This window comes from Solanum stenotomum, chromosome 5 (assembly GCF_019186545.1).
Source record: "Solanum stenotomum isolate F172 chromosome 5, ASM1918654v1, whole genome shotgun sequence".
Lineage (NCBI taxonomy): Eukaryota > Viridiplantae > Streptophyta > Magnoliopsida > Solanales > Solanaceae > Solanum > Solanum stenotomum.
Genome location: NC_064286.1, coordinates 22,951,392 through 22,976,346, shown reverse-complemented (window position 1 = coordinate 22,976,346; position 24,955 = coordinate 22,951,392). Strand labels below are relative to the sequence as shown.

The following is a 24,955-nucleotide window of genomic DNA, read 5'->3' as shown; positions in this document are numbered from 1 at the left end:
TATGATATGTTTGAAGTTGCTTATGCATATAGAAAATCTATTACTATGCAATTTAATGATCATAATATTTATCATGATCTAAAACTTAATGATTAGTGTTTGGACGAAAGTAAATGAACCTGGAATATTTTTGAAAATCATTTTATGATGCTACTAAATTTTTTTCTGGAATGTATTATCCTACTATTTTTGAAATTTTAATACATGTATGTGAGATTTCATCTCTCTTTTCTGAATATAAAACAAATGAATTATTTACAAATTTTATTGAAGATATGATTACAAAATTTAAGAATTTTTTTTCCTATTGCTGAAATTTATTTAACTGCAATTCTTTTCAACCCTGAATATAAAGAATATGGTCCAAAAGCTTTAGTTGAATGCATTTATCAAAATTTAGATATTCAACTAGATGAAAAACTTGATTTGGTAACATGTCAAAATAGTATCAGATTACTTGCTAAAGAAATGTATGATAAATATTGTTCCTTAGACAATGTTGAAAATCCTCAAACTTCTTTGCCTCGGGTAGGTACCCATGGTAGAATGAAACATAAACTTGGTCTTTATTCTTCTAATAAATGTGAATTTGTTAAATATCTTGAACAAGGTTTAAATAATATACTACAACAAATATGATATATAGCTACAAAATTATTAGCTACGACATCAAATTCGTCACTAATTGTTCGCTTTTAGTGACAATAAGAAAATTGATTTTTTTTTATAATAATAAAATTGTCCCTAATTAATACATATAATAACAAAATAATTTTTGGTATATAAAATATAGTCATTAGCGCCGATATAATTTTGTCGGTAGTAATAACCTTTTTAGTGACAAAACATACTATTATCTACAAAAAATATACTTTTTACGACAAATGAATTTGTCACAAATGTTTAAGCATTTGGGGATGATTTTTCTTTTTGTAGTTAATATAATACTTTTAGCGACGAAGCACTAAATCGTCTTTGTATACTTTTAGAGACACACAATTAGTGACGACTGAGTGACAAATTATTTTTCGTCTCACAAGAATTTTAGTGACGAAATATGATTTATAAATGATGAAATTATTTGTCCCTGATAATCGAATTTGTTGTAGTGATATTACAAACAAGGAAGGTATGTCACAACTACTGAACTGGTGGAGGGATTGTGGAACTCTATTTCCAAAACTTAGTAGGATGGTGAAGGATGTGCTTGCAATTCAATGATCATCAGTAGCTTCAGAAGCTACTTTAAGCACAACAATATTTCAAATTGGAGACCACAAATATTCATTAGCAGAAGATAGTTTGGAGATATCAGTGTTGTTTAGAGATTGGATAAATGCTGAGCGAAGAAATCAAGGACTTCCAAAGTTAGATTGTCAATATGAACTTTTCATAGATTCAGCCATTTAATGTAGTAGTGACGATGACATGAAACTTCAAGACTAGAAATTGATAACAATCAATCTATAACTGAGTTAGAGAAAGGCTTTATAGGACTATACAACTATTAGTATTACATTCGAGGCTTAGTTGAAACAAAACCCTTCCTAGAAGGTGGTTGCATAAATTAGGCACACGACTAATTGTTATAAATTGTAATTGTAATACTAATTTGAATAAGTTGGATTGATTTTTTTTTTAATTTGTGTCATTGTTTTATACTTTTATTAGCATTTCTTTTTTGTTTATTTAATTTTTTAAAATTACAAACTTAAGTTATTTAAATTACAAGTTATAAGTTATAACTTATACCATATAACTTATAAACTTCAAAAGATTCAAATCTTGAAAACTTATAACAGAAACTCAAAAACTCTAAAAAAATAAATTATTAAACTTAACTTACAAACTTATAAGTAAAAATTTTGAAAAAATATTTTAAAAATAAACTTAAGTAAAATTACAAATAAACATTATAAACTTCAAAACTAAAATACTATAAACTATTAGACTTAGAAAAATAAAAAAAACATTCATATTTTCATAATTCAAAATAACTCAAAAATAAATTTTTATTTTTTGAAATAACTATATGTGTCGTCCCGTTTATCCCATTCTGTTCCATTCCAATTCATCCCGGTTCTATCCCGGTATATAGTGGGACAGGATGGAACTGAGCCTCCATCCCGGTATCGGTCAACAACCCGATCAAACCATATCGGTCCAATCCGATGGTCCCATTCCGATCCCGTGCCTAGTATTACTCTCAACTAATGATACCCCGATCGAAGATCAATCTTTAAGAAGAAACTCTCACCTTGGAGTTGATAAAAAATTTCATTTATCCTTAGAATATGAAACTTATTCTTTATCGTGAGTTTTTCAATTGCCGATAGTCAAAACACATACGAAGGGAACTATCCTTCTTTCAAACAAACAACACCGGAGCACCCCATGGTGAGATATTCGGTCTAATAAAACCCTTATCCAACAAATCTTTCAATTGATCCTTTAACTCCTTCAATTTTGATGGATCCATACGGTAAGGAGGAATATAGATAGGTTGTATATCTGGAAGAAAGTCAATACCAAAGTCTATTTCCCTTTCAGAAGGAATACTACGAAGATCATTGGGGAACACTTTTAAAAACTTACTTATAATCGGGACTAACTCAAGAGTAGGGGTTTCAGAATCTATAACAAGTTGATAGATACAACCTTTAGATATCTTTTACCTAGATTTTAGGCAAGATATAAACTGAACCTTAGGCGCTGAATATCTACCCTTCCATTCTAAGATAGGCTAAGTCGAACCTAGAATGTGACCAATCGAGTACGACAATCTATGGAATCATAACAAGAGTAAAAAATATCCATCCCAAGAATAACATAAAAATATAACATGTCTAGCTCTACAAGATCAACATGAGTGACTCTATCAGAAACTAAAATGGGACAATATCTATATACTCGTCTACTAACAATGGAGTCACCAACATGTGCAGAGAATGTAAAAGGTTCTAAAAGAACTTTATGAAAAACAACAAATCTCACATCCATATAAGGAGTCACAAAAGACAATATAGTACATGAATAAAGTAATGCATATACATCGAGATGAAAGACTTGTAACATACCAATCACCACATCCGGAGAACTCTCAAGATCATGTTGAGTTTGAAGAGCATAGAATCTATTATGAAGAGGAGCACCACCTGAACCAGAAGCATTATGATGAACCTGCAGGCCATCCTTACTCTTGATTGCTTGTGAAGGACAATCCCTCACTTTGTGAGGACTCTTCCCTCAACCATAGAAAACATCATTACTAGCTAAACATTTTTCTGAATGACTCTTTCCACACTTTCAACACGCGAGAATAGACAATCCACCAGAACCACCTCCCTGAGGCTTAGGGTTACACCCTATCATTGTTGAGCATTTGAGTTGGAGCATTTGAAGAATTATGATTGACGAACTTTTGCTGAAACTGAGAACGTCCATGTCCATGAAACCTAGAGTGAAAGAAGTCACCATCACATGTTATTGCCCTCTTTGACTGTATAGCCTTCCCCTTTAGCTTTTCCTCCTCTATTTGTTGGGCATGGATCATTAGCCTTGAGATATCTATTTCCTTGATTAGCATGGCAGTTCGACATCTTTCACCATCATCTCGGACACACATGGCACAAATTTACTCATCTTTGCTCTTGAGTCGGTAACCATGGTAGGTGCATACTTTGATAATTGAGTGAACTTCAATGCATATTCCTTCACACTCATGTTCCCTTAACTTAGGTTGATGAACTCTTGTAGTTTAGTCTCCCTCATCTCAACGGGAAAGAAATGATCAATAAATGCCCCCTTGAACTTGTCCCAATCCAAGGACCCATATCCAATACTCTTAAACAAATCTTGAGCAACACCCTTGAGTTGGTAAGTGGTCAAGTCTGTTTTCTCCATCAGCATCACACCTATAATGTCCACAATCTTGTGGATTCCCTCAATGAACTCTTGTGGATCCTCCTCCACTTTGGACCCATGAAATTCTAGAGGATTTATCCTTGTGAAGTCCTTACCCTTGTCATTTCCATACCCACAATTGGTTTCATAAGAGCTACAACCTCCCTATTAGCTTGAATATTCATAACTTGAGCTAACACTTGTAAAGTGACTCTAAACTCGGCATGTGATACTTGCTCAACTAAAGGATTGACAAAAAACTTTTGGTTGCACATTGTCACCAACATTTCTTCTCACAAGAGCTCTTTGACGAGGAATATTCTGAAAAACACTAAACAAGAGTTTGGAGGAAGAATTTTATGGAGTTTAACTCTATCACACACTTTAGAGTAGTGAAAGAAGGGAAGTTTCCTAAATATCTTATCACCTCCTATTCATAAATGTGACATGCTTCACACTCATGAACAAGAATCCACTTGACGTGGCTTGATGATACACCCAAATTACACCTTCCGAAAGAAGTATAAGCGGTCGTTGCCAAATAGAGAACCTAACTTTCAGGTTATGGTTGATCCCACGAGGAATATGGTTTAGAATTAAGCTAACTCACAATTATCTACGATTAGTTAAACTATTTCTGAGAAAAGTAACAAAAAGGGGGTTTATAAATAAAATAACAAATTGTGGTTTGTATTACTAAGTAACAAGTAGACAAAGTTTGGAGTTTGAGATATCAATATGAGATGAAAACTAGGGTATAAGTGTTCCCCACAAGCTCTTAACGCAATATTCCTAATAATAGTAACTCTATCCAAGTGTTTGACATGCAAGGTTGATAAGTTGGATATCCCTAAGTGATTGGTCCTCCAAGTAGGGAATTTCACCTCGCAACTTGGTCCCTCTACGGGTGTGTACTTTAATAACCCTTACCTTTAACCCCAGATTAGACCTCGCGTCAATTGAGTTGGGTATTAGACATCACATCAATTGATTAAGGTCAGGCTATTAGATAGCAGAAAATCCTTAACTAAATCTCAGTTGTTTAATCATTTTCTCATTCATTACCTCTTTGGTTCGTCAAGTAGGAACGAGGCTAGTTCTAACATTGGCGTACGTTAAAAAGCATTCTATACGAAATGATTAACAATACATGCATGAACACTAGTAAAAAATTACTTAATTATTAGTCATACGTTGTTAATTGCTCATGGTTCCCACAACCCTAGTTGTGGATTTAGCCACTCATGCTTGAGAATTTAGAATTCATAATGTTGTTAGTAAGAAGAATCATGAACTTACAATCAAAGTAGATGAATACCAAAATCTTGAATTGAAAATCAAAAGCAAAGTTCATAAACGATCTTCAAGAATTAAGTTGCTAAAATGTTTGCAAAATAATTCCAAAAGACGAAAAAAATAGTCTCCAATAAGGTCTAACCCTTAAAAATGATAATTACAACTAGTTTTTATAGTAGAAAAGTCCTAAACAAAGTAGGAAAATGAAATAAGAAAAAATTGGCTTAGACGCGATTTTGATCGAGGACACGAACGACGGACCGTGGATCAACCTACGGTTCGTGGTTCACCTCCGTGGGTCAGTAGTTGGTGAAAATTTTAGTCTATTCAAACGACATTTGCCACCTACGGTTCGTGGACTGGACTACGGTCCGTCCTGTTCCTCTGTTGTTCAAGTATTGGAACTCAACTCTCTGATCAAAACGACGTTCGTGGATGAAGGTCCGCCATTTATTCTACGGGGCGGCGTTTGCCTTCATGGTTCCACAGTTAGTCTGAATTCTTTGAACTCACATCCACGCCTCTGCACCTACGGCCCGTCAATTGAACGATGAACTGCTTATTTTTTCTCTCAACCACTTCCGAACCTATTTCCTGCAAAAATTACATAAAAACCATCATATCTAATAGAAAAATGTCCAAGACTCACACAAACTTCAAGTGAAATGCATCAAAAAAAACCATAAACTCACGGTATATTACTTGACAACTCCTAGAACCTTTAAAACCTAGTTCTCTGAATACCAAGTTTTTCATGACCCAAACTATACCCTAGATGTGATATGGTGAATAGGACCATGTGAGGCCCTAAACAAAACTTAACATAAGCGTGATACTATGAATATCAAATCAAGAGAATACAAAATAAGAACGAAATGTAAGTCTCAAAAGTCTTTCAAAGTCATAGAGAACTCATCAAGAGAGTACATGAATAACATAATGTGGAAATAAATTATGTATGAAAAAGTACCCTACTACCATGGATGTGGTTAGGACAACCTACTAAACCACGTACAAAGTCTGAAAAATGGAAAAAAGAATCAAAAGAAATAAAATGACAATGGCCTTGCCACCAAACTACGAGGATTCAATAATCCAAGTTCTAAGTGGATCAATCCACTTAGCCAGGACCAGGGATGAGCGTCAGATCCTATATTATTTACTTTGAATGTACTGAGTATGAGAAAAATGAGTAAATATACATGATATCATAATGAGTTTAAAGACAAGCAATGAATGACAAATTAAAATGTATTGAAGGTCAATAAGCTAAATCATGAATGATGTGACAAGGTCAATGCATAATCAAAAGCCATGAGAAAATCTTAAGTCATAAATATCGATGAAGTTATAAAACCTTTTGAAGTAAAATAATACCCCCTTTGTTTAAAAAAGAATGGCATCCTTTCCTTTTTAGTTTGTTTAAAAAAGAATGACCTCTTTCATTTTTTTGGTAACATTATATTTACAGCTTTCCACGTGGCATGTTTAAGGCAACAATATTAAAGGCAATTTAGTATATTTGACATAACTTGACCACAGATTTAAAAATATTCTTTATTTTCTAGAACTCCGTGCCAAGTCAAACTAGGCCACTCTTTTTGAAACGAAGGGAGTAGTTATTTTATGGGATATTTCACCATTAACCAAAATAGATCATGTGAGACATAACATGGAATCTAGTCTCTTTTCCATACCGAAAAATGATTGTGCTACTTGCCAAGGTAAGGACCATATGTAATGGCCCGGTTGTTTTCTTTTGGAAATTTTTGTAAAATACTATTTTAACACTCTTGATTGTTGCCTCGAGTCATTTCTAGTTGGTTTGTGAAATTGGTTTCGAGTTTTAAGTAAAAGTTGTGAATTGTAGAAATTTTAGACTTTTAAAAGACTAAACTTGTTAGAAGTGGTTTTCATTGTTCTTTAGTGTTTTGAGTCTCGAAATGGAATTCAGATGATTTCATCAGTCCTGAAATTTTGAATTTAGTCTAAGAGAATCGTGTATTTCAAATTGGGAGTCGTTTTGTAGATTTGAGGTCCTAAGTTGGAAATTATAGAGATTTTAGTCAATTGATTTTGGTCAACAATTGAGGTTCGGATGCTCAAATTAGATTACCAATAGTTCCGCTGGATTTGAGAGATTATATTAGGCCTAGGAGAGGTCTTGATTGAATTTACAAAGGTCCTGAGCTTGAGTTTGCCCTTTAAGGCCTTATATTAGTTCATTGCGACTTTTACAAGTTTCAAGTCAAGAAGACCTTGGATTCGTGTTTTGATGGTTCCATTAGGTTCCAAATGAATTCCGAGGGTCCATTTGGAAAATACTTGTGTTGGTTGATGTTTGTTGGTGTCTAGAGTCCTCGCTTTCATGAAAGGTCTTCAATTTTTTTAGGGTCATGTTAGTGAAGACAGTCTCGCGTTCGCGAAGGATCAGGAGGTCAGACGCTTGCTTTTGCAAAACCTTCTCGCTTTCACGGCCTTCACATTGGCGAAGGATGACTTACAGAAACGAGGCAAATCACTTATCCGGGGTTCAGTTTTGTGAACAAAGGTTCGCTATCGCGATTCTCACGTAAGCGACCTAAAGTTTATGAAATTGAAACCTATGAGGGTATTTGTATTAATTTCAGTATTTCAACCCTATTTCCTCCATTTTTGAGTTTTCAAGCTCGGTATTGGCAATTTCAAAGTGGGTGTCAAGACCTAGGGCTACCCGTACACATAACAAGGCGTATAAGATTCCGAGAGGCCTCAAACAAGCCACTTAGCATATCATAACATAAAGTAATAGGAATAAACTGAAATTAACACATTTCAATACAATCAAAGTCTTTATAAATGAAGCGGAAGTCTAATACAATTGTCTTAAACCATCTAAATCTCATGAATAAAATCTTGGGATGCAGCCCAGACAATAGTCCAAACATAAAATGAAAGAACATAACAGAATATAGTGGTCAATCCTCGAACGCTATGAGGACTCACTAATCCTTCAATCCTTGATCTACTATGATCCTAGCCATGAGAATGAGTGTCAATGTCGCCAGACCCTACATTTGATAAAAATGTAGGCAAAAGTACGAGTTAGTACAAACATGTACTAAATATGATGTCTAGCATAAAACACATAAACATAATGGTTAGTCAATCTAAATCATAAGAATAATCAATGCACATAAATCATCATCATCATCATCATATTAAGAAAGGTATACTTCTCAAGCAACCTTACTCATACTTAGTCAAGGCTTAGGTCATCCGCCTCAAGTCAAGCTTACCTCATGGAAGGTATCTCTAGCAACAATCCAAGCTATTCAATATTTACATCATAGTTCTCATTATTCATACTTACTTTTAAAGACATGGGGATTTGCCTCTTGCCTAGCTTATAAAGGCTAATAGGTATTTGCCTCTTGCCTTACTTTTAGATCGCGGCTACTCGCCTCCATAATCTCATCATATGATGTGGGTACTTGCCTCCACACCATTCATCATATAAAGCGGGTACTCGCCTCCACACCATTCATCATATAATGCGGGTACTCGTCTCCACATTATTAAATAAGGATCATGGGTACTCGCCTCCATGTCCATTCATCATAGTAAGAACGTGGGGACTCGCCTCTTGTTCAATTCTAAGGAATATGGGAATCACCTCATATCCTTTCATATGGAGGTCAAGGGTAGTCACATCTGTCCTCATCAATTACATATTCTTTTAGTCTAGATTCATTTTAGGTGAGCAATCCTTTCAAACCTAGAATCATTCATATGAGACAACCTTTTACATTATAACATTCATACTTAGTCAATTCATGGGGAAAGTATCTCTTACTCAACAATAACATCAATTACCAACAATTCCTATAATAAGCTTTTCTCTCAAAGCCCTAGATCTCATGATCATCAATTATGCTTTATCCTCAAGAAATTCTAATCATAATTCATCAATCCTATAAGGATACATCTAAACACACAAAGTTTCCCTTCATGGCATCAACCCAACTACATCAATTCTAGGTTACAATCATGGAATAGGCATGCGTACATGTAATTTCAACCTAAAAACATGATTTACTATCAATTCAATCATAAACAATCATTATTCACTCAGTTGGATCAACATTCATCATAACCCACAACAGTGGAAGAAACCCTAACTAGAATTGGGAAATTCTTTATCAAATTGGGGAAATTCCAGGGTCTCCATGGAAGGAAGGATTCCATAGATGAAAAGCCATCATACATTGATTACAATGCCCTCAAAAGCTTGAAAATTGGGAGACTTGAACTTGACCTAGCTCTAATTTCTTCCTTCTTCTTCCAACTTCTAGAGAGAGAATATTTGAGAGGATTTTCTTTTGGGATTTGAGAGAATGACTTGAATGAGAGGTTTTATGTCACGACCCGAGCCTACACCCCGGATGTGACACGACGTATAAGACTTTGAAGAGCCTCATATAAGCCTCATAACATTCATAACATAAGACAATAGAATATGGTGCGAAAATTTAAAATTTTTTCCTTTACAATCGAAGTCTTTTATAAACATGAGTGCAAGTCTATACTTTGTCTCAAACCATCTAGAACCATAAGACTAAAACTTTGGGACACAACCCATACAAAAGCTCTAAACATAATAATAAAAGGTAAATGACATGATGGTCAAGCCCTTGGATACTATGATGACTCACCATAACTTCACTTCTTGATCTACTATGAACCTATCCACGAGGATGGAAGCTGCTATCACCAAACCCTACACTTTGTAGAAAAATATAGAAGAAATATGGGTTAGCACAAAAATGCACTAAATATGATAGCCATGCAAAAATCATGCTAAAAAGGACATTTTAGTTGAAAACCATGCATATAACAAGTTTGACAAACATCATGTACTTTTAGTGTAAAACATGAGTCACAAACATAATCATCATATAAACAATTACAACATAATAGAACCATCATCTTAGACAATCCTAAGTTATACTTATGCAATGTATGAATGACATCCCATAATACCATCCATACTAAGTAACACTTTGAGGCCACCATAAGCATACTTACCATTTTTCATTCTCATCTTTAGTCAATACTCATAGATAATGAACATTTTCATTTAATAAGTCATGACAAGGAAGGAAACTCATAACAACAATCCCAGTTAAGCATTCATCATTACATTTTGCCTTTAAGTTAACATTCTCATTACCATCAATAGAAGCACATTCATTTAATTAGACATTGATATACTGTGAGTTTACGGTATTTTTAATACATTTCACTTAAGAGTTGTGTGTGTCAAGGGCCATTTTGTATTAGAACTAATGATTATTGTGCTATATTTGCAGGAAATAGACTTGGATGAGGTTGAGAGAGACAACAACTGAATTTCTAAAGAAGGAGCCATCTATGGAGGTGACCTAGGACCGTAGGTCCAGTCACGCTCCATAGGTTGGTGTCGTAGATGCAGCATCAGGGAAGTCTTGACCAAGTGTGGAACCACGAAAGCCATTAACGGACCGTAGGTCAACCTACAAGCCGTCCTACACGTCTGTAATTTGTACCAGAAAGTATGAGTTCCAGTACCTTATGAAAAAGTCTAAGTATGGAACCATGAGAGGGGACCCACGAACCGTAGGTCAACCTACGGTCCGTTCTGCAAGTCCGTCATTTGCATCTGAAAGTTGAAGGTTCCAAGCTTCTGAGAATTTGTCTAATACCTGAGCTACGGAAGGGACCTATGGACCGTAGGTCGATCCATGGTCTGTAGGTCAGTCTAATCGATTGAAGTTGTGTCCAATAATTTATTTCCCTATTTCGTTTCCTTTTTGTTTGGTACTATATTTTCTATAAATATGGTATGTAAACCTCATTTTTGGGGGTTAGCTACTATTTTTTAACTACAGTTCTTGGGAATTAACTTGCAAACATTAACAATTTGATTTCCTAAATTTGGTTTATAAAGATTCTTGCTTTGAATTTAAATTGAAGATTTCGGGTTTCTTCTACTCATTACGTAAGTTCATGAATTCTTCTTCTAAAAATATGAATTGTGTTCTTGCTACTATGGGTAACTAAATCCACAACTAGGGTTATGGGAACCATGAGCGATTAGCAAAGTATAAATAGTAACTATGTAATTCTTGAATAGTGTTATTGCATGCATTGATAATTCTTTCGTTTAGAAGTCTTTTTAATGGTGCAAAATGTCAGAACTTCTCTTGTTGCTACTTGCCGAACCAAGTTGGTAGTTAATAAGAAAAGAATTATCAACATAGATTTTGTGTGACACTATCTAATAGTCTAATGTCAGTTGGTGCGAAGGTGAAAACTAAGTCATACATTGACGTGATGTCTAGTATGAGGTAAATGTAAGGGTTAGTAAATTATACACACGTAGCCGGACCAAGGTGCGGGGTGAAATTCTCTATTTGCTAGAACAAGGACTTAGAGATACATAACTTACCACTTTGCATGTGATACACTAGAAAAAGAATACTATTACTAGGATTACTGTGTTATGAGCTTATGGGGAACACATACACCCAAGTTACTTTCTCTCATTGATAACACCTAAAGTTCGAATCATGCTCGCTTGTTCTCTAAACTACAATCAATTATTTGTTACACAAAACCCCCCTCCTTACTTACTTGTCTCGGAAATAAGTTGACTAAACAAATATAATCGTTAGTTAAGTTTAATTCTAAACCATATTCCTCGTGGGATCGACCCCAACTTCTAAGTTGGGTTCTTTACTTGATAACGATCGCTTATACTTCTTTAGGGAGGTGTAACTTGAGCTTATCAAATTTTGCCTCCGCTACCGGGGAATAAGGATTTTAGATTAAGTTTAACTACATTATTGAACTTTAGTCAATTATTTCCTAATTTTACTTTTTCTTTTGTTTTTGTTTCTCTCAGGTTCATACTCTAGTGTATGCCAAGTACACGGAGTCGAGGTGAACCACTGACTCCTTACGATCCAGAATTGAACAGAACTTTGCGAAAGATGAATAATCATGGGGTCCCAGTCAATCCTATCGGAGGAAATCTAGGTGATGGAGTTGAGTTGCAGCCTCTTAGGGTTGATAATGAGAATGTTTAGGTTCACGGTGAAAATCTGCTTGGAGATGCATTGAGGGTGCAGAATCCACTACCAGAACCAATGTTGCGTGATAATTATAGGGTCGACTTTAATACCGTCGAATCCAAAGGGCCTATTATTCTACCTTATCTACCTCTGGGGGATACATTCGTGGTTACTAGCAGTCTGATGCAGATGCTTACAGCTAGGGGTTTGTTCTCTGGTTTGGCATCAGAGGATCCACATGAGCACATGGCCAAGTTGATGAGTGTTTGCTATAGTTGTGTGGGTCAACCAGAATTGGACATGGATGTCATTGGGTTGAGAGTATTCCCTCTATCATTGATTGGTGATGCTGTTGTGTGGTTTACTGAGCTCCCATATAACTAGATTCACACATGGGATTAATTGCATAAAGTGTTCATGGCAAAGTACTTCCCAGTGTCAAAGAAGCTGAACCACAAAGATAAACTCAATAACTTCGTGGCACTACCTGGAGAGTCTGTGAGTAGTTCATGGGATAGGTTCACTGCATTCATAAAAGGTGTTCCGAATCACCACATTGATGATGAGTCGCTGAAGGAATACTTCTACAGAGGTCAGGATGACAATAGTAAGGCTGTGCTTGATACTGTCACTGGAGGTTCATATGGTGAGTACACTTTTCAGTAGATCGCTAAGAAATTGGAGAAAATCTCTTGGAATAACAAAGCTTGGAGAACTACAAAGTCAGATACTGGGAGAAGCACAATTGCAGTTCTAGCTACACCTCACCAATCTGCTAATGACATTCGTGAGGAGATGGCTCAAATGAGGACCGAACTGGGGTTGGTATTGAAACATGTGAGCGGAGGTGCCAAAAAGGTAAATGCTGTGAATTATTTAACTAGGAATCCACCACCGATTGTGGAATGCTACTATGAAGAGGATACTTATGCGGTGAATGATCAGATGGGGGGTTTTTGAGCCAACGCCCAAGGTTCCAATTTGGATAATTGGCACCAAGGTCAAGGAAACCAAGGTCGAAGCTATGGAAACTACAACCGAGAGGATCAATATGTCCGGGATGGGAACTACAATCGTGACAACCACTACAACTGAAACAACTATGGCAACAAAAACGATAGGGTTGGGCCATATGTTCCTCCTCAAAATTAGGAATCTTGTAATAGGGAGGCTGGGGGGTAGTATGTCACGTATTGAGGATATGATGCAGAAGATGATGAAGTGGTTTGATTCGACTGATGAGAATGTGAAGGAGATGCGAAATGACTTATCTGGTATTGGTCAAAAGGTTGATGCCCATGCAGTGTCTATCAAGCAACTTGAGCAGCAGATGAATTAGTTGTCCACTGCAGTAAACCCACATCAGCCTGGCACACTTCCTAGCAACACTATCCAAAATCCAAAGAATGATGGGCATTGTATGATAGTCACTACTCGAGGGGGTTAAGCAGACCATTGACCCACCTATGCCGTCTGAGGTTGAAAATGTGGTTGAGAAAGATGATGAATAGATTGAAGTTACTGGAGTGTCCAAGAATGCTATAGAGAAAGAAACAGAGATAACCCAAAAAGTTGTCCCCATGCCTAGACCTCCACCTCCATTCCCACAAAGGTTAATCAAGAAGAATGAAGAAGGGAAATACCATAGGTTTATCACTATGTTGAAATAACTTTCCATCAATGTTCGGTTGATAGAAGCTTTGGAGCAAATGCCTGGGTATGTGAAGTTTATGAAAGATTTGGTGACGAAGGAAAGGGCTGTGAGTTTTGAAGATGATGATAGGTTGCAACATTGTAGTGCTATTGCTACAAGGTCCCTTGTGCTAAAAAAGGAGGACGCTGGTGCCTTCACTATTCCTTGTACCATCGGGTTGCTGCATTTTGTGAAGGCATTGTGCAATTTGGGTGCTAGCATTAATATGATGCCATTGTCTATTTACAAGAAGTTGGGTTTAGGGGATCCAAAACCGACTGCGATGCGATTTCTCATGGCCGATAGAATTGTGAAGAGGCTCATTGGTGTGATCCAAGATGTACTAGTGAAAGTGGAGTCTTTTATCTTTCCGGCGGATTTTGTGATACTTGATCATGAGGTTGATTTTGAGGTTCCCATTATCCTCGGGAGACCATTCCTTGCCACTGGGCTCGCCTTGGTCGATATGGAGAAAGGGCAGATGAAGTTTTGATTGAATAATTAAGAGGTAACTTTCAACATCTGTATATCCATGAAGCAGACTAGTGAGATCAACTCGGTATTAGTGGTGAATCATATTGTACAGAGTGGTTCTGAAGTATCTATTGAAGAGAGGTTGGGTGTTGATGCACTAGCAGCGGTAATGATGAATTTTGAGGGTGATGGTATTGAAGTCTATGATGAATTTATTGCCGCACTTGATAGGTTCGAATTTCGTTCAAAACAAAAGAGATTGGAGTTAGACATGAAGAATCGCGACTCTCTACCCGCAAGACCGTTTGTTGAAGAGGCTCTGAAATTGGAGCTTAAGGCTCTACCATCACATTTGAGGTAAGTATTCTGTGGGAGAGATGGTACTTTACCAGTCATCATTGCATCAGATTTGCATGTGACACAAGTTGAGGCATTGGTTTCCGTGTTGAAGAGGTTCAAACGGGCTATTGGGTGGACTATTGCAGATATTATTGGGATCTCTCCTGGCATTTGTTCTCATAAAATCCAACTCCTGCCGGATCACAAGCCTAATATCGAGCACCAGAGAAGACTAAATCCGCCTATGCAAGAGGTAGTGAAAAAGGAAATTATCAAGTTGTTGGATGCTGGAGTTATTTATCCCATTGCAAATAGTAGTTGGATTTGTCCTATTTAGTGTGTGCCCAAGAAAGGTGGGATGAGTGTGGTTCCGAATTAAAAAAATGAGCTTATTCCGAAGTGGCCCGTGACTGGATGGAGAGTCTGCATAGACTACCGGAAATTAAATGCTTGGACAGAAAAGGACCACTTTCCTATGCCGTTCATGGATCAGATGTTGGACCGACTTGCTGGTAAGGGTTGGTATTGTTTTCTTGATGGTTATTCGCTACAATCAGATTTCCATAGCTTCGGAAGACCAAGAGAAGACCACCTTCAGTAACCCTTATGGGACTTTCGCCTTCAAACGGATTCTATTTGGGTTGTGTAATGCTCCAATGACCTTTCAGCGTTGTATGATGTCGATATTTTCTGATATGGTGGAGGACACTATTGAAGTATTTATGGATGATTTCTCTGTGGTAGGTGACTCTTTTGATCATTGTTTAGACAATCTAGCCGAAGTACTTAAACGGTGTGAAGAGTGCAATCTTGTGCTCAATTGGGAAAAGTGCCACTTCATGGTGAAACAGGGGATAACTTTGGGTCATCGGATTTCTGGAAAGGGTATTGAAGTTGATAGAGAGAAAGTAGAGGTAATAGAAAAGCTTCCACCACCTATCTCTATTAAAGGTGTTAGAAGTTTTCTTGGGCATGCAAGTTTCTATAAGAGGTTTATCAAGGATTTCTCCAATATTGCACACCCATTGTGTAAATTGCCCGAAAAGGAGTATAAGTTTAATTTTGATGATGCTTGTCTAAGAGCATTTGGAGAGTTGAAGTAAAAGCAAGTGTCCACACCTATCATTATTTCACCGGATTGGGGGCAACCGTTTGAAGTAATGTGTGATGTGAGTGGAGTGGTGCTTGGTGTGGTATTGGGACAGAGGCGAGAGAAGATTCTTCATTCTATTTACTATGCCAGCAAAGCTCTAAATGTGGCTCAAAAGAACTATACAGTGACTGAACAGGAATTTCTTGCAGTGGTTTTCGCATTTGAGAAATTTCGATCCTACTTGCTTGGTACTAAGGTCATAGTGCATACTGACCATTCGGCATTGAGGTATTTGATGGCTAAGAAGGATGCAAAACCAAGGTTGATTAGATGGGTGTTGTTACTGCAAAAGTTCAACTTTGAGGTGAAAGATAGAAAGGGGACAAAAAATCAGGTTGCCGATCACTTGTCCAGACTGGAGGAAGAAACTGTGCTCAAGCTAGGAGATGGGGCTGAAATTAATGATGCTTTTCCAGATGAACATGTATTGGCTACTTCTCATGATCTGATTCCTTGGTTTGCAGACTTTGCTAACTACTTGGCAAGTGATCTGGTGCCATCGAATTTGTCGTTTCACCAAAGGAAATAGTTTATGCATGATGTGAAGAAGTTCTTTTGGGATGAGCCTTATTTGTACCGTAGTTGTGCTGATGGAATTATTCGTCGCTGTGTGCCCGAGGTTAAGATGGTGAGTATACTAGAGGTGTGCCACTCATCGCCTGTTGGTGGGCATCATAGTGGTATTCAATCTGCGCATAAGATTTTGAAGTGTGGGTATTACTGGCCTACCATCCACCAAGATGCTCATGATTTCACCAAGTCTTGTGACCGTTGCCAAAGAGAAGGAGGAATTTCAAAGAGGCAAGAGCTTCCTATGAATCCGATATTTGTGATAGAGTTGTTTGATGTATGGGGCATTGATTTTATGGGTCCATTTGTGAGTTCACATGAGATGAAGTATATTCTTGTTGCGGTTGATTATGTGTTGAAGTGGGTGGGGGCAATTGCTCTTTCCAACAATGAAGGTAAAAGTGTCACCACATTCCTAAAAAATAATATCTTCTCCAGATTTGGTACACCTAGGGCGATTATCAGCGATGAAGGTTCCCACTTCTGTAATAAGTTGTTCAATGCGCTACTTGAGAAATATGGCATCTGCCACAATGTAGCCACTCTTTATCATGCACAGTCTAGTGGCAAGTTGAAGTGTCCAACAGAGATATCAAGCAGATACTGGCTAAGACTGTGAATGCGAATAGAGCCGATTGGTCAAGGAAGCTTGATGATGCTCGATGGGCTTATCGCACCGCATTCAAGACTCCTATAGGTATGTCCCCCTACCAACTTGTTTATGGGAAGTCTTGTCATTTGCCGATAGAGCAAGAGCATAAGGCTATGTGGGAGCTAAAGAAGCTGAATTTTGATTGGGGCGCCACATCGAATTAGAGAGTAAGTGACATGAATGTGCTTGATGAGTTTCTCTTAAGAGCTTATGAGAGTTCATCCTTGTACAAAGAGACGATGAGGAAGTATCATGATCAAAAGATCGAAAAGCGTGAATTTTTTGTGGGTGATTTGGTGCTTATATTCAACTCTAGGTCGTGCTTATTTCCTGGCAAGCTCAAGTCCAAGTGGTCCGGGCCATTCATATTCACTCAAGTGTTCCTACATAGAGTGGTTGAGCTCGAGAACAATGAGGGAACAAGGTTCAAGGTGAACGGGAAAAGGATCAAGGTCTACATGGGAAAAGAGGAGAATGTGCAAGAGGTGGTTAATGCCTACTATCTTGATAAAGTCTGAGTAATCACGAAGCCTGCGTCGTGCCGCGACGTTAAATCAAGCGCTGCTTGGGAGGCAACCCAAGATGTACAATCTAGACAACTATAAGTTTTTCTTTTCGATTTAGGAGTTTTGTTTGTTTATTTGATCTTCTATAATTCTTTAGCTTGTAATTTTATTTTTGTTTTAGTGTTGGCTAGATATAGAATAGGGTCCGTGTCTAAAAAGTTTCCAGAAAATGTAAAAAGAAAGGCCTAACAGTTGCTACATGTGCAGGGATGAAAAGCAAAATCTGCAGTAAAATGTCTGTTGTAGAGGTCTACGGACCCCATTGACAGTCCGTGGGTCTATCCACGGACCGTGAATGGTGTCCGTAGACCCCAGGTAAGTTTTGAAAAATTTCTAAGTACTGAGTGACCTATGAACCCGACACACGGTTCGTAGGTCAACCCACGGCCCGTAGATGGGGTTTCGTGGCTCCAAAGTTAGGGTTTGGTGGACCCGACCCGTACCCCTTTCTAATAAAACTCTTTATTTTTAAATTCTTCCCCCACTTCCCATATTCCCTCCTAATAGTTTCTAACCTCTCCAAATCCCATAACTCCCTCATTATATCCCCAAATCACTCCCATCTCTCATACATATCATCACCCCAACCATATTTCCATTCCTTTCTCCCAAAATCTGATCACTCCTATTTTTCATTCCCAAGAAGAGTTCAAGGTTTGGGTTCGGTGTCACAAAGGTCTAAGGAGTTTTAGCATCACACAATCACCAACTTCCATTACTTGTAAGGTAAACGATTTCAACTTAACTCTGAATTTCGGTATTCATTGTTCAATATATGAAGTCATGAAGTGGATCTTGACCTTGGGTTGTTTTTGTATGAAAATGCATGATAAACAATAGTTAGAAACACCCTTGGGACGATAGAATGTGATTTTGTTGTCTTTGTAATCAAATAACTGTGGGTAATTAGTCTAATGGCAGTTTCGACTTAGGGTTCCTAGTTTTGTATGCAATAACTGTGAAATAATGTGTAAACGGAACCCTAGGGATGAAAAACTGTCATAAATTATGTTGAAATGCATGATTAGACTTAGGGTGATTGTTGAATTGTTGAAAAACATGGTTTAAAAATAAGGCATGTTTGATACTTGGCACAAATTTGAACCATGAGACCTCTTCTACAGACCGTAGGTCAACCTACTGACCGTAGATCAGGTCCGTAGGTCTGTTGCATATGGAAAATCCACTAAGTGTGGAACCACGGAGGTGGACTATGGTTCGTAGGTCAACCTTCAGACCGTTCTGCACATCCGTGGTTCCCATCAGAGCCCAACTTTTTGGGACCTCCGATCTACAGAGGGGATCCACAGACCGTTGGTGACCACTGAAACTACTGTCAATTTTTTTTTTGTTTTTTGTTTTGGTTAGTTCTTTGTTCTAAATTTTTTTCGACTGTGTTATTAGTCTATTTTAGTACTAACTAAGCCTCCACAGATACCATGGCTCCCAAGAGAACTCCGACGTACGTACCAAGGGGTAAGTCAAAGTCCGTGGCCCCAACCTTAAGGCTAATTGATGAAGACACTGATGTGGAGAAGGATCCTGCCTATGTCCCACTTACTATGAGGACATCCCTAACTACACCTCGTACTACCTGGAATCAATCCGGTAGGTGGTTCCAAACGTAGTCACTGCCTCCCAGTCTGATGAGGAGGATACACTGATCGATTCATCGCCTGGGTCTGCTTCCGGTTCTGAGTCCGCCTCTGCCTCCAGTTCAGCTTTCGGCTCCGCATTCGGTTATAGTTCACTTGGGAGGAATGCCTCGTCTGATGAGGCCACTAGTGCGGAGGACATTCCCATACCACCTAACACCGAACCCTCTCCAGTTTTTGAGGATCCAAACTGATGGTGTATTAATGGTCAGTGGCAGATTTAAAGAGATGCAAGGACGATCACTGAGAAGGAGTGGATGGCCTGTATAGTCACTGATGAGTGTCGAGTTCTCAGAGGCAGCCTGCACACCGCGCCTGCTATCTATGAGATTTTTAAGAGACACAGGTGCAAGTGGATGGTCGGTAGCCCAGGGTCATCTAGCAAGCAGATCGTGAGAAAGTTCTATGTTTCCTACGCAGCTACCCTCTGAGGTTTCATTGACAGATGGGCCAAGCCCGCCGCATAGGACCCACTCAAATCTACTCTAGTTCAGGGGTTCTCAGTTGACATATCAGAGGCTACTATGCGAAGGTTCCTCTACGGCCCGGACCATACTCTAGCTATCAACATGGGCGAGTTTGATTCCGTTGGGACATAGTGAGAAGTGGGGCATTCCAGCGGAATGCGTAGCAAAGGGAGAGTTTATTGTGCTGGTTGGCCCTTCACCTTTCCACAGACGGAGAGCGCGCCGAGTGGGTCAGCACCTCGAGTTTAGGTATCAAGAAGGCCACCTTGACTTTTGTGGCCAAATTCTTCTGGATATTGGTACGAAATAGGGTGTCTCTTACGCAGGCAGACAATGTTCTCACTTGGGACTTCACAGTCATGGTGGCAGCCCTAGGTGTTGGATTCAAGATGGATTTTTCCCGCATGATCAATGCGGATATTCACGAGAGGGCCTTCAAGGCCACCACAACTTACCCCTTTCCATGCCTCATCTTTCAATTGTATAGGGATTCTGGAGTGCCGGTCTGGCATTGTGATAAGTTGATCAAGGAGACCAAGACCTTGGATAGAGGCCTGATTCGAGATAAGGCGAATATGGTGGCACCACGCAGAGACCCGCATGTTCAGGTACCTCCATTGGGAGAAGACTTAGTTGCCAATGTGGAGCATATGCATTGTGATGAGCCTGCCCCTCTAGCCCCCACTGAGGATGCTCCGGCCTCTCATTCTCCGGCCGCCAGTCAAGCCCCTAGCTTCTCCAGAGCCATCTCATCTTCAGGGTCTTTTGCCGTGCCCTTGGCTCCATTCTAGAAGTTGGAGGACTAGATGGCCTCATTACTATAGCTTATTAGGGCCTTGGATGCAGCGAGCAATTGATGAGTCTGCAACTAAAGTGGAGCAGCGGATGGAGCAGATGATGGAGCAGATGATGGATCGAAAAGTTCAGGCCGTTCACCAATGTCTTGATACATTTGAGCTGCGTGTCTTAGAGAGACCATCCCCCATCATAGATGTCTCTGCTTTCCAGATGGAGCTAGCTAGTCTCCGGGCTGATCTTGACACCCTCCTAGCTCCACCAGAGATTGAGCCCGAGTCGCCCCCCACAAAATTGGTTGATAATATGGTGTTCGATGATATATTCAGGGATGAGATGTCACCTCTCCCTACTTCTTCCCGTCATGCTGGAAAGCACCCCCGTTCTAGTCGGGCTTCTGATGGTTTTGAGGCCGAGAGAGCTAGTTAGAGGGAGTGCCAAGAGACTGAGGCGGCTCGGAGGGCATCAATTGTTGATGAGGAGTTGCAGCAGCAGAGGCTTTAGGAGATCGGTATTGGTGCCTCAAGCAGTGTGAGCACCATTGATAGTGCTGTGAGAATGGGTGATAGCACTACTGAGGGTGCTGTGATTGTTGATGTGGGCACTACTGAGGGTGACCTAAGTGTTGATCCAGAGGGCTCTGGGAAATCGGACCCACCTGCTTGTTGATAGGTCTTCGGCGCTATGCGCCACAGGTTTGCTTCGTGTGATCCTTTATTCTTTACTTTTTGTGCATTGGGGACAATCACACTATATTTTGTTGGGGGTGGGGGTAAATGGATTGTGAGTGATAGGGTGAAGTCTGAGTAACCCAACTCATAATCCTCTCTTGGGGTTTACTTGCCTGTGTTCTTTTCCTCCAAGAGACTGTTTTAATTTCTATTGAACCGGCATGTGTTAGGATTGTATGTGTAGAAGCATGAGAAAGAATGAAGTATGATGGCATAATCGAGAATGAAAAATGATACCCGTCCAAAAATTGTGATATGTGCTAAAATCTATAGGCTAGAATGAGTTGAATGTGGTGGCTCTGAGTATGACATGATAAAGAACCAATTTGATCTCATAACTTAAGCTAAAACTTGAACTAGGTAATCTGATAATGAAACAAGGTGCCAAGAGTGTGTGAGGGTAGTTGAATGTTCAGACTGTTTTGTGCCAATCTAGAACTTACCCCGTTGGTCCAACTAGGATAATCTAGGCTAGTAGTTGGGAAGTGATCATAGGCCATTGTTCAAATTAGTCTACTTAAGCCTAAAATGATCTAACCAAATGGTAGCATTATTCCCTTTTGATCCAAATATTTGAGCCTAAAATTGACCATTTCTTTTGATTCACCTAGCTCACCTTCCCTTAAAATACTGTCTTGTCCCAGGTCCCTCCTTGGACATGTGAACCTTGACTTAGGCCAAAATCCTAAGTTGAGGGTGGCTAAGTCAAAAGTGACCTTTATCTTGGCCCTGGTCCGACATCGGACATTGTGCACCTCAACTAATGCAAAATGTATAAATTGAGGGTGACTATGAAAGAGGAAACCAAATGAAAAAATATATGAAAAGAGTTGTGTGATGAAAAGAGAAAAAGAAAGAGGATGTGACTTTGTGCAAAAAGAAGCAAAAAAGAAAAGAAAAAGTGTTGAAAGAAACAAAAGAAAAATGAAGTGAGAGAAAAAGAATAAAGTGTGAAATAAGAGTTATAAAATCAAAAGTCACATCCATATTGCAAAGAGTAAGGGAAAGAAAGTGAAATGAAAAGATGCCAAAAATAGGTCAAGAAAGAGGTAAAGAGTCAATGTAAGTTCAAAGAGGGCAGAAAGTCACTAAAAAGTACCCAAATGTACCACACCTGACTGTGAGCCTATGTTACAAGCTAAGAAAGTTCTATAGTGATCCTAGCAACTAGTTTGGAGAGTCTAAGCAGTGAAAATAAGGGCAAGCCTACGGTATTGAGTACTAATTGTACTTGAAGTTACTTTTGAGCGTGAGTTTTGAATGAATCATTGTACTCAAAATCATATTCATTGTGTGAAAAAAGGATTTCGTTTGAATTAAGGGCACTAGTTACATTGTCGGAGAATTGGTACCTCGGTGATAGTGAAACAGTGTATGTTTTGTGTCTATTGGTTGATCTTTGTCATATCTTGATCCGCATGAGTTAGCTTGTTGATTCTAAAAGAAAACATTTGCACTCAAAAAGGGAGTCGAGATAGAAAGCCATGTGATTGCTTATGCTTGAATGTCTGCTTCTACACAAGTGTTGTTTAGAGTCTCAGTGCGTCGCTTGAGGAAAAACAACAAATTTAAGTTGAGGGTGTTGATATACCATGAGTTTACAATATTTTTAATGCATTTCACTTAAGAGTTGTGTGTGTCTAGGGCCATTTTGTATTAGAACTAATGATTATTGTGCTATATTTGCAGGAAATAGACTTGGACGAGGTTGAGAGAGACATCAGCTGAATTTATACAGAAGGAGCCATCTACGAAGGTGACCTACGGACCGTAGGTCCAGTCACGCTCCATAGGTTGGTGTCGTAGATGGAACATCAGGGAAGTCTTGACCAAGTGTGGAACCACGAAAGCCATTGACTGACCGTTGGTCGACCTACGGGCCGTCCTGCACGTCCGTCATTTGTATCAGAAAGTCTGAGTTCCAGTACCTGATGAAAAAGTCTAAGTATAGAACCACGAGAGGGGACCCACAGATCGTAGGTCAACCTACGGTCCGTTTTGCAGGTCCGTCATTTGCATCTGAAAGTTAAAGGTTCCAAGCTTCCGAGAATTTGTCTAAGTCCTGATCTACGGAAAGGACCTATAGACCGTAGGTCAATCCATGGTTCGTAGGTCAGTCTCGTCGATTAAAGCCGCATCCAACAGTTTATTTCCTTATTTCGTTTCCTTTTTGTTTGTGACTATGTTTTCTATAAATAGGTATATAAACCTCGTTTTTTGGGGTCAGCTACTATTGTTTAACTTTAGTTCTTCGTTTGTTCTTGGGAATTAACTTGCAAACATTAACAATTTGATTTCCTAATTTTGGTTTATAAAGATTCTTTCTTTGAATTTCAATTGAAGATTTTGGGTTTCTTCTACTCATTACGTAAGTTCATGAATTCTTCTTCTAAAAATATGAATTGTGTTCTTGCTACTATGGGTAACTAAATCCACAACTTGGATTGTGAGAACCATGAGCGATTAACAAAGTATGAATAGTAACTAAGTAATTCTTATATAGTGTTATTGCATTGATATATCTTTCGTTTAGAAGTCTTTTTAACGGTGCACAACGTTAGAACTCAGCTTGTTGCTACTTGCCGAACCAATGAGGTAGTTAATAAGAAAAAAATTATCAATATAGATTTAGTGTGATACTATCTAATAGTTTAATGTCAATTGGTGCGAGGTTGAAAACTAAGCCATACATTGACGTGATGTCTAATGTGAGGTAAAGGTAAGGGTTAGTAAATTCTACACACGTAGCCGGACCAAGGTGCTGGGTGAAATTCTCTATTTACCGGACCAAGGACTTAGAGATACATAACTTACCACTTTGCATGTGATACACTAGAAACAAATTACGATTACTAAGATTACCGCGTTATGAGCTTATGGGGAACACTTACACCCTAGTTACTTTCTCTCATTGATAACAAATAAAGTTCGAATCTTGCTCGCTTGTTCTCTAAACTACAATCAGTTATTTGTTACACAAAAACTCCCCCTTTACTTGTCTCAGAAATAAGTTGACTAATCGAATATAATCATAAGTTAAGTTTAAGTCTAAACTATATTCCTCGTGGGATCAACCCCAACCTCCAAGTTGGGTTCTTTACTTGATAACGATCGCTTATACTACTTTAGGGAGGTGTAATTTGAGCTTATCAGACATTATGACATTCGAGAAATACACCATAGCCACTCTCAAAGCCTACTCGTGCAATGCATGGATGGTATCCCATACTACCACCCACACTTCATAGAACCTATTGAGTAACCATAGCACATAACTCACATGATGGGAATAAGCCCTAACCGACATAGACCATGTGAGCAAACCATGGAATCCGGTGTCTATCCTACACCGTAAAAGGGTTGGTCTACTTGCCTAAGGTAGGACCGGTAATTTAGCTTAGGTGGATCCACTAGATAATAACCTATGTGGGCACATAGTTATGGGATAAGGAAGGTGTTCATAGAAACCCGGCCTAACGTGGGGAGAGCTTCCACCTTACAATATCCACTCAGTGTTAAGCTTTAAATTCCCATAGAATAGTTCATTCTCTTTTAACATTATTGTAC

At 38.6% G+C, this 24,955-nt stretch overlaps 1 pseudogene; it reads left to right on the top strand.

Annotated features, from left to right (window-relative positions):
• Window positions 1–12,710: 12,710 nt before the first annotated feature.
• Window positions 12,711–23,418, top strand: LOC125863795 (uncharacterized; annotated as a pseudogene).
• The last annotated feature ends 1,537 nt before the right edge of the window (window positions 23,419–24,955 follow it).